Below are 16,235 nucleotides of genomic sequence, written 5' to 3'. Positions count from 1 at the left end.
CGCTATAGCTTATGAAAGTCGCCGTTGAAAGAACGACCGCAAGCAGAAGGCGGTTGAGAAGTTGACGGCAATTGTCTAACCCCTTTGTCTTAGTAAAAATTAATAATTTAATTATGTTTTCGCATTTATTTAAATATATAGTAATTAATTTATGTCTTATTGATTGCTTGATAAGTAATCATGTTTGTCTGTGCAATTACTTGATATGGATGACAGGATATTTAATATCAAGAATATATTTTATATATTGCAAATATTTTGAGTATTTGCTTACTCGAATCGTTGTTTATCATCATTTTCTTCACTGATGTTTCGGTAAATAATTAAAATTTCGTTTATTATGATATTCTAGGAAATTAAAAAAAAATTATCTTCAATTGTTCGAAATAATTCATGATCCTGAAGTTAGCAGACAATTAACAATATTTGAATTGTTTTTTTAACAAATCAATTACAAAAAAATAAAAAATACAAGTTTACACATTCAGAAAATTGTAATAACTATAGGTGCGATTTTTTCAAATATTTTTTTTTTTTTTATAATTGATTGCTTAAAAAAAAATCTAAAAATTATTAAATGTTGACTAACTTCAGTCTCACAATCTTTTATGATACTCAAGTTAGCTGGCGTTTTATTTGTAATTGATTTATTGAAAAAAAATTTGAAACTTGTTAATTGTCTTCGAACTTCAGGAATATAATATTTTAGGTAGGACTAAAAATTAATTTTTTGTCTCTTATTAATTATTTTTTATGAAATTTTCAGTTGGTGCAAAAATGCTTTGAGAAAAAAATAAACGGAGTGAGAGATTAATTAGAGTAAAATTAATTTAATGATTCCGATCATCATGAATCGCTTGTGCTGGTTCCGGATGCTGGAAGCGCAGAAATACGTCCGCCGAGGTAAATTTTTCTTCAATTCAATGAAACAAATTATCGGAAATTTTTATTTTATTTTAAAAAATTATTAATCTTGTTTTTTGTTATAGAAATTGAAAGAATTGTCTGCTGGTCTGGATATTTCTCGGTGTGGTGAGTGAATTTTTGCATGATATATTTTTTTATTAAATCATAAGTCTTTTTTATTTATCTTTTGACTCGAGTCGAAGTTGTGGGCAAATTAGGAAATTATATGTCCTAATTTCATTTTTTTTTATTAAACTGAAACCGTCTATATTTGGCAACAATCAATTGGGGTGCTAATTATTCTTACCTGAGCTAAGGCTTTAGTTAAATCATTCACAATTACCCGCATTTTAAATACTGCAAGAACTCAACAAATAATTTATAAGTACACGTGATTCGGTTTATAGTTTCATAAATTTTGCGACCCACCCCATACTTCTTTAAAAAAATTATTTTCAAGCTTGTTGCGCTTGCACCATAAATCTGTTTTGATCTAGTTTTTTTTCTTTTGCTACAATTATCTACGAATTCAAGAAGAAAAGTCATTGAGAAAATTTTTGGTATGTATTTTTTGCTTATAAATCATAAAAATAATCCAATCGCTTAATTAAGACCAGTAATTAATTGTTTTCTTTATAGTTTTTAGTTTATTATTTTCAATAATTGAAAGGAACTGATCAAATAGTTCAATTGTTCTATGAAATAATGATTTTATTAATAAAAAATATGGATTTTGTCAGCACCAACGATATTGCTGACCAGTTCTATGTATCGGAAAATCACAATGTCATTGAGGTCCTTTTTCTTTCAATTAAATTAAGGTGAATAATTAGTTTTATAATTTTTAACCACCGTAACTTTAAATATATACAAGAAATTAAATTTATTAAATTAAATCCAAAATACCCTGATAGTCACAACGACCGCAAGTTAACTTCAAGCTACGGCCGTATTCTGAAGCCAACTTAAGAGCAAATATTGGAGAGCAAACAGTTGCGGTTAAATTGACAGTAGATTGTTCGTAACTTGAATTCAATTTGATTTTAAATGTTACTGTCAGCCCTGATTAAAAAGTCCGATTGAAACCAATAAATTCTGATTGAAATCAATCGGATTCAATCGGAATTAGCGGTTTCAATCGGCGTTTTTAATTAGGTAGATAATGACGTCAAGTTGATTGGAAGTTTCACTTCAAATTGACGGCAAGTTTTTCTGTCAAATTACATTCAGATGACGGCAGTTGACTTGCACTAATTTGCACGCATTATCCAGCCAAGGCTCTCCTGAAACTTCTCGTTAAGTTAGCCGAAAATGTTTCACTGCAGAACTTGCTGAGCTATCAGGGTAATGTCAATATTTTATGAAGACGATTTCTTTTGAAATAGTCTAGACTGTCTATTTTTGCTTATTAACTTGCGCAAGATGTTAGTAACTATTCTAGTGTTTTATTTTAATTATAGTTTAGCTTGATGAACACTACGTGTGCTGTTAATTGATCCCAGCAATTTTATTGCGCGATATATATCGATCCCAGTGTAAGAGATATGAAGATAAATTGACCAGAACATGGTACAAGCTCGGATAGCTCAACTGGGAGAGCACTCGGCGTGTAACTGATATGGTCTGGGTTCGTCTCCTAGTTCGGACTATCCATATGTTTTTAAATTTGTTTGTAGATTTTTCATTGAGAAGGTTCCTGCCTTATTCTACCCAATCCCCTCCTATCCTTATTCTCCTTTCTTATAATACGAAAGTAGAACATTTCAGGACAACTGATCCCTTATTATATACTGATATACATTATTAAAATATTAGGTACAAATAAATAATGTCCTGAATGGTGGGATCAGTTGTCCGGAATCATTTTACTTGAAACCGACACTTGCTAGAAAAAGCCGCTCTACTAGTGCGGGGTACAACTGAACAGTAATGCATCATTCAAGCTATAATAATATGTTTCATAATAAAATACTAGATCAGTTACTAATAGAGTAGAAGTACAATTTGTGGCCACTGCTCCATTTTTGGACATTTAATACTTTATTGTAATCAATGAAAAAGTATAAAATAAAATTTCCATTTTAATCGTATGACAAAAGTATCTTTTTATATGTTTATAAATTATCTATAGCATTGCGTTGCTTATAAATTATTTAATTTTTATTTTTCAAGTGTCGAAAATTGGCATCAAAGCGCGGAAAATGGTACCTCTACTCTCTTCTCAGCAAGTTCTTTAATAAAAATATTCGATTAAACTTTTAAAGCAACAGTCTGAATAAATTACTTAAGTTTTTCTATTCATATTATTGAACTTCATAAATATTACTGTTAAACACTTTGCCGTTAAACTTATTGTATAATTATAAATAATTATAATTTTGGTTTACATTTATCATTAGAGAAAATAATCATATGCTTACGATTAATTTTTTTTCTTTTTAAATTAATTTAATGTTGCCGTAAAAAAATAAAGACGCGTTTTTAAAAATATAAATTAATTATAATATTACAGGTTTCGACTGATGGAATTATTTAAAATCAATTGTTGGAGATGAAAATAAATTTTTCTTATCGAGTGTTAATTGTTAGAGGAACATATCGTGCTCATGGTAAGACATTTAAAATTTTTTAAGTCCAGAATTAGCTTCATAGTTCACAATCATGCCGTGAAAAATTCCCAACAAATTTTACTATGGGTGCATACTGCATAGTAACACTGGACTATAAGAAAACGTACAAAATTTACAAGTGTCCCATAGTAAACGTATGCGCAGACTACACGATTGTTGCTTATGCGCATACGTTTACTATGGGACACTTTTAAATTTTGTACCAGTTTTTTTATAGTCCAGTGTTACTATACACACATAGTAAAATTTGTTGGGAATTTTTCACAGTGTAACAAAAATTATTTTCGGTTCTCAAGTATCTCAAGATTATTTTTTATTTAAATTTTTTCTGAATATTTATTAGCTGGAGCAAAATATCAATCAGCTGACTGGAAAATAATACAGTGGAGTAAACAATTGTCAACGAGGATGAACCGTCAGTAAAGTACCCTCCGTGCTTTCGCACATGAGGTGTGCAAAAGTACTGATTTTATTCCATATGATTATTATGCATCTTGGACCGCTGGTTCCTGCTGCTAGAAGCAAAAAAAAACGTCCGCCAAGGTGACTTAATTGGTTTTGTAAAAAAAAAAAACTAATAGCTTATAAGAGAAATTTTTGAAAAAAATCAACGAGTCTATTGATTTAGTTAATTTTAATTTTTGATTTTTACAGCCATTGAAAGAATTGCCTGCTGCTCCGGATATTTCTTGGTATGGTGAGTGATTTTTTGCATGAATATTTTTTTTTGTAAATCAAATATTATTATTGTTGATTTTGCCTTCAGACTCGAGTCAAAAGAGTGAGCTCACGTTTATCGTTGACTATTTATTGTTTTTCCTACTAAATTTATTGCCTACTTTGCTTGTATAGTATTAGACATTGATTTATACAAAAAATTGATAGAACTTAAATTTTTCGTATTTTTCTCTTTATTAGAAGCAAATAATTATTTTGTGCCTTGTTAAGTCCCATTCATCTCATAGGCTATATTTCTTTCATGAAATATTTAGCTCCGAAAATATACAAAAAAATATATATTTTTTTTCATCTGTTAAGAAAAAAATTCACAGATGGCTATCGCAAATCTTCGGCTTTGGCCAAAAACTGTTTATATAATAAAAACAGAGTTATACAATTTATCATAATTCAAAACTTCATAATTTTTTTCTGTTAGTTGTACGAAGAAAATACTCCAAAGCATTTTTGTAGAGAATTTAATTTCCTATAAGACTATGTACTTCGATTTTCGAAAAAAAAAATTTTGAATACTTTTATTTATAAAAAGCAAAAAAAAAAAATTTCACATGTATAATTCAAATGGGAAAATAAATATTCGTTGAGCTCTTAGCAGGGTCGAGATTTCGGGCTGCTCTTTTGGAAGGATTTTTTTTATACTCGAGACTAGCTTTCAAGACCATAAGATTTGAGAAAAAAAAAAGAAATGTTTTTTTTTTTTAAACACCGTAATATATGTTTATATACATGTGGGTATCAATTATTCAGTATATTTATGTATACAATCTGACATAAACTATCCAATACTGACGACATCAAACTGAATAATAACCGTACTATCAACTAACAGACAGATTTATGTTTATCCGCTGAATCTATTGCAGTTTGATTCGAAATAACGATTTATTGCCATCCAAGTTTGTTTACTCACTGCCCTACATGCACTAACCAAAATTATAAACAAACAACCAAACAAACAAATTAAATTGGTTTTACTCAAAATCCTCATCTTCATTCGATTACTAAGTCGCAACTGATATGGCCTTTCCTCTTCGTTTTCTAGTCCTACTCCTACACTCTCCTTCTACCATCCGATCAAACACTCAGATTACAAAACCTCTTATATATATTATTTCATCCAATATCTTCTACAAGTCCTTAACTTTTTCTCACTGTCCGAATTTAAATGAAATTCATGTAAGTTCCATTCGAGGTATCGACATCAAAAGTGCGAAAGCTGAATCGGCTTGAGTAAAGTGAACTTCAACGCCTGAACTCTATCCGCTATCCAATAATTCTTTTTTTTATTTCTATTTTTTAAGTATTAAACCGAATACGAGCGGAATTGCACTGACTGAGATTTCGTCGAGAGAAAGATTTAGAAAAAAAAAAACTAGTTATTTTCATCTGACTTACACACGAGATATTGAGCACACTCGAAAGAGTTTGAAAAAAAAAAAAAACGATTAAATGTATATGTTGTGAAGAGAAAATAAAAAAAATTCAGATCGGGATAAAGAGTGAAAGAGAATAAAAGAGGAAAATTTATAAAAAGTCTCAGCGACTTTTACCTACCGCGAATTTACTGGAAAACTCGTGAAAACGACTTGGCTTACTCAACTTTAAACCAGAGGTGAACATTTGAAAGGATTTTTCTCTCTCTCGATATATATGTATATATATATATATATATATATATGTGAAGAAAACTCTTGTATACCGGATCTAGGATTTAGTAATCTCCTGTTGTCGATCAAAAGTTGTGTGTATTTAAATTTTTTTAAGTTATTTCAGTCTTTTGAAGTCTATTTTATCGTTGATTTCTTTGTTTCTGTTATAAATCGTGAAAATATAGAAAATATTTTGCTGTAAAATTTTTTTTTGCAACTCATGGTGAAAAAGCACGTCTTTGATTGGTTAAAAATGACACTACAAAGAATAAATATCGCGAAGAATGTTCATATTGTTCGTGAAAAATATGACAATTCTACACTTTATATATATATATATATATATATATATATATATATATATATATATATATATATATATATATATATATATATATATATATATATATATATATATTAGGGTGTGCGTTATTTACCAAATTAGATTTTCTTACTTGGCCATGATATAAATCATTTATTTGTGATCCAAAAATGATAAAAAAAAATAAAAAAGTTTATTCTAACACCGTTTAACCTTGCCTAAGTAATGATACATTTTCATTTTAGTACAATGAGGAAAATTTTATTACTTACTTAAAAATAAGTGCACAGCAATGACTAATTCATATTTTTCTAGGAAATTTCCCGCTCTTTAAAAACAGTATCTTATGTTTTTTTCGTGAGTCCAACTGTTTAAGAGATATTGAAGGTCAAAGTTTGATTCGTTTACCTACACACTTATATATACGTATGCGCAAATACTGTTGAACATTTTCTTAAATTCTAATCTGACAACGTCGCATATGCTCTACCAGTTGCTGTAGAGTGTACTGAATATCTGTTTGAATTTACCGCTCAAATAGTATTATAGTATAGTATTATGTTTACTTGCGTACAGCGTTGTCAGATTGTTTTTTTTCCAATTCACCGACATGTATATTTTTTCATTTATTGTTGAACTTTGCGGTGTTAAATCTCAACTATGAGATGGTAAATACTTTTTGATTTTAAATTCAGGACAAGTTCATTAATTCTCTGTTAGTTTTTCAAAAGTTTCTGACTGTTAGTTTTTTTACTGGAATCATGAACGCGACTTGAAACGCATACTCCTCATTGCTCGCAATGTTAATGGTCCAAAGTATGACTGTAAATATCTTGAATTAGAGATAGTCAATCGATTTCAAATTTTAATGGTAGCTATATCTTAATACCCTTAATAAATATACTAAATTTTAGAACTTTCTGACACTATGCCCATCACCCGACATCTACCTTAGTATAAAAATGAGCATTTTAAGATACATTAAATCACACTTTTAACCAATCAGAAAGGATTGTATATTAATATAAAATTTTATGAATTTTTATTCTTTGTTATGAGTTTTATAAAATTGTTTTTTTTTTTTGTTTTTGTTGCTTAGAATAATTAAATTTTTGAGAGTTAATGTGATTAAAAAAATTTGCAAAGGAAATTTTACATCAGTGCCTAAATATTCTGGGTCTGATTTTTTAACATGAGTCTAGACAATTTTGTATTTTAAAAAAATGTGTTTTTACTAGATAGTGGATATGAAAGAAAAGTTCGATCGATATCAGCACATAAGAGCAACAAAAAATAAAAACAGGGCGTCGAGTTGCAAAGTAAAATGTCGTCTTTTGTGTGCTTTCTTCGAAATTAAATGTCACCTCGTCTTTCTGCCGACAAAGTCCCGGACGTCCTTTTCCACTTGTAAGCCCTCTTGCACACCCTCTAGCGACACTACCTACACTACTAAGTTTTTTTCATCCCTTATACCCTCATCATCACCTTCCCCTCGGCTTTACTTTTACCCTCATCCTTATCCTCATTTTTACCCTCGTACTCACCCACCGCCCAACCAATCCGAGATTTGTACGGGCCAACGACTCTTTTGTTTAATTTAAAAAATTATTATTTAAATAAATTGTCGAGTCAATTTAGCTCATTTAAATTAGTTTTTGAATGTAATCAAATTTTTACACAGTTTTTTTTTTCGGGAGGGAAACTCTCGTTGCGCATTTTTCGATTCGAGAGCTGAGGGTTCAAAGTTCAAAGTTTAGAGTCTAGAATCGAGAGTCCAGAGGTAAGTATTAAATCCAACAGTTTTGTATTGGACACAATGAAAGATGAACGAGCTGTGTCATGGGACAAGAAAAGGGTGGAGAGGGAAAGAGGGGAGGAAGCAAGAGAGAAACTCAAACGAATGGTCGGAATGAAAAATTACCTTTTGAGAGTGTGTGAGATAGTAAACTGGAGAGTGAGAGGGAACGGGAATGGGAGTAAAGGAGGAAGCGGGAGGAGAAGGAAAGGGTGGGTGTACTTGTATCCCTCTATCAAACTAAACCAACTGACACTTTTAGATTCAGCGTCAGACAGACAGGGTGCTGTCGAGGACAGTAGAGCTGCAACAAAGTCGCCACAAAGACGGCTTAAATTTACTGAGAAAAGTTTAATTACTTTCTGGGGATTCATTACTTGCCGGTAATTGACACACGTGTTACAAGAAAACTCTGAATGCTGATATTGGCTATGAGAATTTTTTTTTTTTATTCGGTTAAATTATCTTTTGTGCTTGTGGATTTATTTTTTTTTATATATTGTTACTTTTATGATTAATTAATATATCGGATTATAAATCGATAAATCGAATATTAAACCAGTGGATTTTGAATTTATAATCGATTTATTTAATTTAAAATCGATAAATTGAAATCAATTATCGATATGTCGCAGTTTATAATCGAAATATGTGATTGATAATCGATTCATCAAATTTTAGAATCGAGATATTTGATTGAATTGATATTCGATATTAAAAATTTAAAAACAATTTATCCTAAAAACAACTTTCAAAATAAATATTTTCTACTCCCATCATTTTTCCTCTCTTTTAAATTCTATCAAGTAGAACAACTCAACGCTTGTGCCTTCACTTAATTATGTTCACTCAACATCTGACACTCTGACAGCCTTATTTAATACAATAATCCCTCGAACATGATTGATTTCTCCGACCAAAAATTTAACAATTATCACTATTATCTTCTACTCAACAGTTCATTTTCTCTCCAAAAAATTCAATTATCTTTACCCAGTTCATTTAATTGATTCATGCACCTCTTATCATATTTTCCATCACTTTCACTCAACCTCTCACTGCACACGACACACATATTATGCCTCTCAATTTTAATTTAAACCACTATTATTATCTATTTTTTTAAAGCTGATTTTCAAACTTTTTCCTTATTCCTGTAAAAAATGAATCATATATGTCCATTAGACTGGACCAAAAAAATCGACAATTTTTTTTTTTTCGATACTGTGAAAATATTATTCCTGATGACCAAAAAAAAATTATTGCCCCGTGAAAAATGAATCATACATTACCATGCATGAAGCATATGTGGCCATACATGGGCATACAAAATTTTTTAATGTAGTCATACAAGGCCATACATGGTTTTGTATGAGTATATGTGCCCATTATTAATTAACCATATATGGCCATATATGCTCCATGTATGGGCATATATGGCCATACAAGGCTATGTATGACATTACATGACCATGTATCTCCATGATTAATTTAACATATATGGTCCCTGTACGGGCATATATGGTCATACATAGTCATGTATGGGCATATATGGCCGTATAAGGCTATGCATGGCAATATATGACCAAGCATGTTCGTAATTTATTAAACATGTATGGCCATACATAGAAACGTATGACTATTAGGATGTGTCAAAAAAAAAATTTTTTTTTTTCAGGTCTCATAGTCTCAAAACAACATGTGCAAGCTTGAGCCCTTAATAATGATATTAAGAGGTGTATCGTTACGAATGTTCGTTTTTTGACAGAAATTTCATTTTTTACCCACAACTCGTGAATCATCTATCTGAAAAATTTGAGCAATGTATACTCTTAAAGAAAATTGAATTTCCTACAAAAAGTATCTCTTAGTAAATTGACATAAAACGAGTTGTTTCCTTCTAACCGTGCCTTAAACATTAATTTGTTTTTTAAATTCTTTGTTTCTATTTTGGATTTTTGTAACTACTAGAAATAATAAAATTTTTCTCAGTCAAGAAATATACTCTTGATGGAAATTTGATTCTCTACAAAAAATGTTAAGAGACTTTTTTTGTAGAGCATTAAACTTTCTTCAAGAGTATGTATCTTGACTAAAAAAAATTGTAATATTTCTAGTAGTTACAAAAATCAGAAATAGAAACAAATAATTTAAAAAACAAATCAATGTTTAAGGCACGGTTACAAAGAAACGGCTTTTTAACGTTAATTTACTAAGAAAGATTTTTTGTACGGAATTCAATATCTTTTAAGAATATACATTGCTTAAATTTTTGAGATAAATGATTTACGAGTTTCGGGTAAAAAATGAAATTTTCGTCATAAAACTATCAGTAGTAACGATACACCTTTTAATATCAATAGTAAGGGCTCAAACTTGCACAATAATTTTTTTTGGTCATCAGGAATGATATTTTTACAGTATCGAAAAAAAAAAAATAGTCGATTTTTTTTTGGCCCAGTCTAATGTCCATATAATAAGCATGTATGAAAATTGGCCATATGTGAAGTGTATATAGATAATATATTTATATATGGATTATATATGCTTAATGTATAGATTTATATGACTCATATAAGGCTAATTTTAATATATGGACTATGTAACGCATATATGGATAATTTTCATAAATGACCTTATATGTTCCATGTATGGTTCATATACATGTTCCGTATATAAATTCTGTATGCTTTATCTATGAGAGTATGTAGTCAATTTTTCTATATGATTCATATACGTTTTATGTAAGAATTATAATTGCATCATTGGTAGATCATATATTCTCTATGAATGGACATATATATCCAATTTTTATATATGATTAATATATGCTCCATATATGCTTTATTAGTAGATCCTATCTGCTCTATATGCGGGCATATATGATCCAAATATGGCCAATTTTCCTGTATGCTTCGTATATGCTCGATGTCTGAATCATATTTACATTATTTATGAATCATCCATGTGCTATTTCTGAGAATATATGACTCATATATGGATAACATATACCCCATGTATGAATCATAAATGGATCATATATGCTCTATACATGGATAGATTAACGCATATATATGACGAATTTTCATGTATGGCCATATAAGATTCATTTTTTACGGGTTCTCAAATTTTTATTATTAAAAGTACTTTCATCGTATTTACATTAAAATTCATGTTAAATAAATTCATGACAATTATTTTTTTAAATAGAAAAAAGAAAATCTTTAACACTGCGGTTGTTTGAAAATTGTTATTTAAATAAATATTTGTTTTGTACTTTTATTCTACTTTTTACTTCAAAGACACATTTTAACTTCTAAGACACTTGTAATTGGTTTTCTTATATAATATATATATATATATATATATATATATATATATATATATATATATATATATATATATATATATATATATATATATATATATATATATTAAGTAAAGTTTGGTTTGGTCTAGAACTAACGATGAAGAAGGTGAATCTAAGTCTTGATGTACATTCTAGTCTAGCGTATAGAGCCTATGTATCAAGTATATAAAGACTATAAATTAAATGTATACATGTGTGTGTGTGTGTAAATTAAAGTGTGAGGATATATATGTATATATATAAAGGTATGTAGAAAACACAGCAGTAAATATCTAGCTTGTTAATTACTCTCGGACATAAAGTTTTTAAATGAACAACTTGTTTTTACACTTCAGCTCATTAAAATTTTTTTCATCAATCAATTATTTATTTATTTATTTATAAGTTACAAAAATATTTTTATCTATAAATTTTTATGAAAATTTATGTGAATTATTTAATATACTTATAAATATATAATGTGTGAATCAATATTGCAATTTAAAAATCCGAATTTTCGAATGGAATAATAATAAATTTATTTTTAGAATAAACATTTTAAGAAAATAAATAAATTGTGGTCATCAAGTCTTAAATTGTTGTAAAGACAATGTGAGAGAAGAGAGAAGATATCCCAGTGACTTAGCCCACAATCTAAGTCTCTATAATATAGTAAATTCCTGGTAATCCTCAGCTTATTCCTTATATCTATACTAACCAGCAATTACCTCTTGAAATAAGACCGTAATAAAAAAACTAAAGATACAATAAATAAAACAGATTTAAATCTTAACAAATCGAAGTCTTTACAATTAATTTAAATATGACAAGTTAATTAACATTTAAATTTTATAAAAACCATTTTTTTTCTTATATAACTTTTTCATCAACTTCAACTTGATATTACGGCGCAATTGTTAGATATACGATAAAAATGAATATAAATAATTACACAGCAAACTAAATTTTCTGCAAATATTAATGCATATCAATGAGTGCATTACTTTTACTATTGATTACTAAATGTATATATATAGTATATATAGTAAAAATCACAAAATGGTAATTAACACTTTATATCTGAAGAATTGCTGTTATTAGTTTTATTACTACTTGATTCGTACTCTTTTTTAATCGAATAGCATTTTTTATAAAGAAAATATTAAATTATTACTGAACATATATTAATATATTTCATTATACGATTTAACAACTTTTATTCTGTAAAAGTATAAAAATTAACTAAAAATAGGCATTAAATACCCTACACTTAGAAAATTAAGTAATTGTGTTTATTATGCTAAATTTTTAATTCCAATCATCTAGAATAATTAGAATGTTTTTCAATGCAAGAATTGTTGCTGTTATAATTTTTTTTATTAGAATTAATAATTATTGGATAATAACTTCTGCAATAAATTTCGTAAAAGTTATTATCAGGATGGCAATATTTACTATCAGGATGATTACAGTTACTATCAAGATGGTAATATTTACTATTAGGATGATAATATTTACTTCTGCAATAAATTTCGTAAAAGTTACTATCAGGATAGTAACAATTATAATTTCTGATGGTAACTGTTACTATCTGGATGGTAATATTTACTATTAGGATGATAATAGTTACTTCTGCAATAAATTTCGTAAAAGTTATTATCAGGATGGCAATATTTACTATCAGGATGATTACAGTTACTATCAAGATGGTAATATTTACTATTAGGATGATAATATTTACTTCTGCAATAAATTTCGTAAAAGTTACTATCAGGATAGTAACAATTATAATTTCTGATGGTAACTGTTACTATCTGGATGGTAATATTTACTATTAGGATGATAATAGTTACTTCTGCAATAAATTTCGTAAAAGTTATTATCAGGATGGCAATATTTACTATCAGGATGATTACAGTTACTATCAAGATGGTAATATTTACTATTAGGATGATAATATTTACTTCTGCAATAAATTTCGTAAAAGTTACTATCAGGATAGTAACAATTATAATTTCTGATGGTAACTGTTACTATCTGGATGGTAATATTTACTATTAGGATGATAACATTTACTTCTGCAATAAATTTCGTAAAAGTTATTATCAGGATGGCAATATTTACTATCAGGATGATTACAGTTACTATCAAGATGGTAATATTTACTATTAGGATGATAATATTTACTTCTGCAATAAATTTCGTAAAAGTTACTATCAGGATAGTAACAATTATAATTTCTGATGGTAACTGTTACTATCTGGATGGTAATATTTACTATTAGGATGATAACATTTACTTCTGCAATAAATTTCGTAAAAGTTATTATCAGGATGGCAATATTTACTATCAGGATGATTACAGTTACTATCAAGATGGTAATATTTACTATTAGGATGATAATATTTACTTCTGCAATAAATTTCGTAAAAGTTACTATCAGGATAGTAACAATTATAATTTCTGATGGTAACTGTTACTATCTGGATGGTAATATTTACTATTAGGATGATAATAGTTACTTCTGCAATAAATTTCGTAAAAGTTATTATCAGGATGGCAATATTTACTATCAGGATGATTACAGTTACTATCAAGATGGTAATATTTACTATTAGGATGATAATATTTACTTCTGCAATAAATTTCGTAAAAGTTACTATCAGGATAGTAACAATTATAATTTCTGATGGTAACTGTTACTATCTGGATGGTAATATTTACTATTAGGATGATAACATTTACTTCTGCAATAAATTTCGTAAAAGTTATTATCAGGATGGCAATATTTACTATCAGGATGATTACAGTTACTATCAGAATGGTAATATTTACTATTAGGATGATAATATTTACTTCTGCAATAAATTTCGTAAAAGTTACTATCAGGATAGTAACAATTATAATTTCTGATGGTAACCGTTACTATCTGGATTATAAATATAACTATTTAGTATAATTATAATAATTAACTCTAGTTAACGTACAGGATTGTAACAATAATTATAAATATGGTAAATATTACAATCTTGATAATTTATACAATCATCTAGATAATATTCACTACCATCGGATTGATGGTAGAAATTTTACCATAACTAGATAATAACATTATTATTTAATTATCTGAGTGTACAGTATACAATATAAATATGCATTAATACCCTACAGTGTACAAAAATTATAATCTGTTTAATAATTTCTGTAAACCAAATAAATATAGCGTAGAAAGGATTCGTCCGTGGGGGATGAGGGTTCCAATCTCGGTCAAAAGAAGTGATTTTTTAAAAATTAAGAATTGACACTGACACTAATATAAATGACATAAATAATAATAATAACAATAATAATAATAAAAAGTTGAAAAACTAATAAAAATTTTATTTTATTCATTTCCATTATAATATACAATTTACTAAATTATATAATCAAGTTTACTACTGCAGTTTATATTTATTTTCTTATTTAAATAATAAAAATTACTAAATATAACTAAAAATTAAGATGGTAGAAAGGACATAATTTCAATCTCGTTTGAAGATTACAATATGAATTTAGTAATTTTAACTCAGATTTTTTATCTCTTCATAAAAATGGACATTCTGTTTATAAAGAATACGAATGAATAAATAATAATTATCATTTTGTAATTTTTACTGTAGATTTAATAATAAATAGCAAAAGTAATCAATTTATTGATGTATATTAGTATTTCTTACTAAAAAATATTGAGTAATGATAATAAATTAAATATAATGAATTTAAACAATTTCTTAGTAGATTAAATTTGCTACAAAAAAAGTACCAGGAATTTTTTTATCCCAAGTCAATTGATCAACTGCAATTTGAACTTGAGGTTAAATATTATACAATGACAATAAATAAATGTAAAAAAAATAAATAAATTTATCTTGAGGCAGAGGTGATTCTGGTATACGAAATCAACTGTTAATAGTTAAAGTAGTGGAAAGTGTACAAGTGATCCTTGACTATCTCATTTTTATTCTCTCTCATACACTTGACGAGAGCTATTTCGTCAAGTGCTAATTCGTTTTATTCAACCCATCTGTTAAGTACTCTTGCTTTATCTTTCTCTCTTAATTTTGTGCTTAAAACTCTCATCTACTTCTCGTCTATATATGTAGTCCGTCGACAATTAAGCTAATTACTATTGCATTGGTAATAGCTAGTAAATTTAGGTCAAACTTCTTGTCTTCACGTCGTCATTACAGTAATTAAATTTGTAATTATAATTACCAATTAATTGTTTACGTTAAATGGCTTGAATTTATCTATTTTTTTAAAAAATAGTCTACCACTAATTTCGTGTGATTAATGAGGCTAGAGAATAATTTTAAGTTATAAAAAAAATCTTTTGCAATTTTATAATTTTTTTTTTTTTTTTTTTTTTTCGAAAAATAAATATGTAGTTTTGTACATTTTTTAATTCTCTTTTAAACGAATACCCACAAGGCATTATTTGAAAACTAAAAAAATTGTCTTCAGATAAATTTTTTATTCATATGATATATATTAGATGCATATAATTATTTTTAATATAGTGATGTAGGTACTCAATGTTAAGGAAATTTTCTGTAGTTTCACATTAAAATAACCTTTTTTTTTTTTCTTAACTAATTGAGCAGGTAATGAAACCAGAAATTGAATAGCTCTAGAGAAAGCATTTAATTAAGCGCAGCTGTTTTGACACTTGTAACAGAGCTTACAGCCTAATGGTCATTGATTTAAGCAACATGTAACACATGCTGCACGTGCTTCTGACACAAGTACTCTAGTCGGGCCATCATAAGTCTCTATCGATTCAAACACCCACCTCCTCTTTGAT

The 16,235-nt window shown here is 27.9% G+C and overlaps 1 protein-coding gene across 2 annotated transcripts in view; it reads left to right on the top strand.

Moving 5' to 3' along the window:
• Positions 1 to 1,550: 1,550 nt before the first annotated feature.
• LOC103580615 (protein artichoke) overlaps positions 1,551 to 16,235 on the top strand; it is a 187,303-nt gene continuing 172,618 nt past the window's right edge. For both annotated transcript variants that reach the window (XM_053738567.1, XM_053738566.1), the window contains exons 1-4: positions 1,551 to 1,727; positions 3,419 to 3,515; positions 3,880 to 4,079; positions 4,191 to 4,233. The gene's annotated coding sequence lies outside the window, so the exon portion shown is untranslated. The remainder of the gene's footprint in view (positions 1,728 to 3,418; positions 3,516 to 3,879; positions 4,080 to 4,190; positions 4,234 to 16,235) is intronic.

This window comes from Microplitis demolitor, chromosome 4 (assembly GCF_026212275.2).
Source record: "Microplitis demolitor isolate Queensland-Clemson2020A chromosome 4, iyMicDemo2.1a, whole genome shotgun sequence".
Lineage (NCBI taxonomy): Eukaryota > Metazoa > Arthropoda > Insecta > Hymenoptera > Braconidae > Microplitis > Microplitis demolitor.
The sequence above is the reverse complement of the archived record's forward strand: the minus strand, read 5'-3'. Positions and strand labels throughout refer to the sequence as shown.